General features: G+C 35.1%; 1 pseudogene; it reads left to right on the forward strand.

The window, feature by feature from the left end:
* Positions 1-3,328: 3,328 nt before the first annotated feature.
* LOC134930752 (5S ribosomal RNA) lies at positions 3,329-3,447 on the forward strand (annotated as a pseudogene).
* Positions 3,448-4,439: the final 992 nt, after the last annotated feature.

The following is a 4,439-nucleotide window of genomic DNA, read 5'->3' on the forward strand; positions in this document are numbered from 1 at the left end:
TATATATTAATCAGGAATCACACTGTGTCCTTTACACCATGCATACACCTCCCTAAATGTAAATTTATAGTACACCTGACCACAATGACCAAATGATCAAAGGAGGTAAACAGCTGAGAGCATGCAATAATAAACTATGTTTCACTGTGCAACTTCCAGACACATTCAATGCCAATTACAAGCCAATCATTACATCAAAAAACATACATGAGTTTGCATAAGAGAGAGCTGTAGTGAGCAGTTTGGGTATGTCTTTTCATAGTGTAAAAAGACAGATAACATTGGTACAGGTGAAAATTCAGATGGTTTTCGTACGCTATAGACATAAATTTGAGTAGTTGCGGATGAAGTGGAAAGGTCTTGCAGCGTTCCTATCACAGATTTAAGTTATAAGTATGGGTTACTCAGGCTGGAGTAGTTTGATGTGTAGGATGTGTAGAGGAATTGGACTCACATTTGTTTGAAAGCTGTCATTTAGTGGTCCAGATTGTAGATTGATTGTTGTCCTTCTGTTTTTCTTCAGTTTAACGTCAGTGTAACGTCAAAATTATTTTTAAACTTGCAGTTATCCTTTGAATAATGTCCTTTGAAGTAATGGCCCACACGCCTATGGCCTAAGCCTTCCTGATGCTCTTTAAGTAATGGACCAAGCATGTGAATACACCCAAACTCCAATGAACCCTCCCCCAGCAATGACTAGTAATAAAACAGTTTTAAGACAACAAGCTAACAAACCAACCAACTGAGATTTATCACAGTCATGCCCTCATACTCAGGAGATAACATACCAATTTATCAATAGCAACCCATCATGTGCATTACCAATCTAATATAAAAGCAGATGCCTTATGCCTATAGCAATGCTATTATTCTTAACACCCAATTTGCTAGTTACTATTTCAGTGCAATCAGTAGTGATAATCTGCAGCTCTCGTTTACATTAAACCTAAACAAGTATATATTCACAAGCAGCTATTTGAGTGCAATGTTCTACAGGAGTGTAGTAGATGTAATTACCTAGACAAGTTTATATTCATAAGCAGTTATTTGAGTGCAATGTTCTGCAGGAGTGTAGTAGATGGAATTACCTAGACAAGAATATATTCACAAGCAGTTATTTGAGTGCAATGTTCTGCAGGAGTGTAGTAGATGGAATTACCTAGACAAGTATATATTCACAAGCAGTTATTTGAGTGCAATGTTCTGCAGGAGTGTAGTAGATGGAATTACCTGTTGAAGAAAAGGAAGAAGGAGGAGGAGTCACTTCACAATCAATATCAGTTGAAGATGTGACCAATATATCCAATAATGTCGGCGTAACGTCGAAATTATTTTTAAACTTGTAGTTATCCTTTGAATAATGTCCTTTGAAGTAATGGCCCACAAGCCTACGGCCTAAGCCTTCCTGATGCTCTTTAAGTAATGCATGGGTGACCTTTTTGGAAGTGTTGGGGAATTCAGAAAATAATAATATGGGAGTGGGTACAATAGGGATGCAAATAAAAATAAGTTTTCCTGGAAAACATGCTATAGGTCTACAAATCCTAATGTGAGGCAAAAGATGGGACAAATAAGATGTAGTAGATAAATGAGAAGTACCAACCAGAGACCTGTCCATTGATGGATATCCAACTATGCTTAAATACCATTTACTGTATTTGAAGGGTTGTGCCTCCTGAAGCCACTAAAATTTGGAGACTACCTGCAAAAATCCAATGATTAGGGAGATTAGGAGCATACAATTGAGAAAAGTATACAGTAGGTAACATTATGAATAGGTTAGAAGTTTGTGAGATACCGCACTGATCATGAAATGATGATAAAGATTTATAGAAAGCCAAAATGAAACAATTGTGGGGATAGTTATTCCCAAATAGTGTTTTTATTGGTGGTGCACCCTGAGTCAGAATTAATATTAGACAAGGCAACAAAAATAAAAGAAGACTCTTTTCTGGGTGCACTCTTAGAATTAGTCAAACGAAGACTAAATTATTGTTAGATTAAAACATATTACATTTTATTAGTGTATTATAAAATGATAATTCCACTTGTTGTATCCTGAACAGACATATAAACATATAAACACATATACAAAAGTTAAAATATTAGCATTAATGTTCTCTCCATTACAATATTCAGTGTAAATTCTTATTATGGAGACCAAATGTAGATATAGGTGATCAAGACCCAAACTGGGTCAGTATGATGGACACTCACGGGATCAGCGTCAGCACAGTTAAAGCTCTCAGCTAAGGCGATGATGAGACAGGAAGAGATAAAGCCCTCGGAGAGGGCAAAACCCGTCTTCAAGCAACAGCGCCATCTCGAATCAGACAATGGGTAATGCCATCATAACCACTTGCTAATCACCCCTTTCACCTAAGGGTGTTAGCGGCATATCAGACTGACAATCTTTTGTTATTTGACTGGTGCATTTTTTTTCTGCACACTGTGTATACAAGTTAGAGGGTATTGTTAAACTGCAAACACATGAACTAATAACCACACTATCAACAATGTATCAGTAATATATTTGGATTGTTTGTACAGGGAACGTAAGCTATAGCATTAGCTAACCTATATTGTGCCTCAACTGTATTGTATTCTCCACTTTTTTAGGTACTGATTAGTCATCTTGACATTTTGGCTAATACAACGTTAAGCCATGAATTTGTAGTTTATTATCAGTGATGAAAGTCAATGCATGATTGAACTGTGCAATTGATACATTGAAATTGATATTGTATGTGTAGCTACTATCTCATTTGCTACCTTTTCACAGTCATCTGTTACATTTTTTGTAACAATATTCACAGCTGTATTCTTTTTCAGCATAACATTACACATAGATTTGCAGAACTGCTACTAATACCACTTTGATGACCAGTTTGGAATAATTTTCACCTTATACATTGACATTGATATTGCAATTGGAGATGCCATAATATTTGCTATTTTTTCATGGTCACTTGTTACTCTTGTCACTTGTTACATCTATTGTTAGGTAACAATCTCCATAGCAGCATTCCTTTTTCTGTGCAGTGAAATACATATTCTGCGGTACTGCCACCTATAATATTTTGTTTATCAATTTGTAGTGACATTCAGCATCATCTAAAATCTCATTCTTTTATATATATCTGAACTCTCACCAGTGATCCATTGGTACATGGGAAGACCTGGGAACATACCTTATACTTACCTTTGCCTAACACTGGCAGCAAATCCATCTATTTAATTTCAACCTTTTATGTTCCTATTTTTCCTTCACATCTTTATATTTTGTGAACTCTCATCAGTGATCCCAGAGTAGAAAGGGTGATCATATTTCTACTATCATACCACACTGTATATGCCCGAATCCATCTGATCTTGGAAGCTAAGCAGTGTTGGGCTTGGTCAGTACTTGGATGGGAGACTTCCTAGGAAGACCCAGTTTAGTAGATTCTGGAGTTTTTCAATATACTCTGTGCCTAACACCTGACAGCAGATTCACGGTCTTTTCTGTACAATGTGTACTTTGAATTTTTCTATACTTTACAAAAAAAAATTGGTGGCCAATGTGGAATTGTTATGTTTATTGGTAATATAAACTAAGTGTAAATTATTTTGTAGATCGATATACGAACAGAGGTTATTTAAACCTAATTTTCAATTAATGAAATTCAAATAATTTTCCTAAGCATACCCATGAGTCTCCATCATACTGACCCAGTTTGGGTCTTGATCACCTATATCTACATCTGGTCTCCATAATATGGATTTACCCTGAATATTGTAATGGAGAGACCATTGATGCTAATATTTTAACTTTTGTATATTGTTTATGTGTTTATGTCTGTTCAGGATACAACAAGTAGACTTATCATTTTATACTACACTAATATAATTTAATATGTTTTAATCTTACAATAATCTAGTCTTCATTTGACTAATTCTAATGTCTAACATTATGAATTAAGCAACACAAATCGGCACTCAGGAACAATGGATTTTGTAAAAACAGAATAGGCTAGATTTATCTTAAATTAAATTATTATCATTTTTACATGATGCCACATGGGATCTGCAGCACCCAGTTACAGAGTACATAAACAAATTAACAAAACAAGACAACAGTGGCTTTCAGTTCAAAACAATAAAAGACAAGTACAGCAGACGACACAGAAAAAAAATACCAGAAAATTAGGTGATTTGGTGCTGTCAAAATAAGTATTGAAAAGAAGATAGATTAAGTCAGAGATGGAAAATTAAATGAGGGAAGAGTGCCCTACTTATGAAAGCTTACATTCTAAAGGGTTTAAATGACAGTTTCCATTTTCCTATTAATGTAGAGGAGATACTACCCAATCAAGGTGTATTTAAAACAACCAGTATCATCTGCCCTTCACTGGGCTTCTTGTAAAAAGATTATGTGTTGATTAAGGGCCTAATTTATG

Source organism: Pseudophryne corroboree, chromosome 5 (genome assembly GCF_028390025.1).
Source record: "Pseudophryne corroboree isolate aPseCor3 chromosome 5, aPseCor3.hap2, whole genome shotgun sequence".
Lineage (NCBI taxonomy): Eukaryota > Metazoa > Chordata > Amphibia > Anura > Myobatrachidae > Pseudophryne > Pseudophryne corroboree.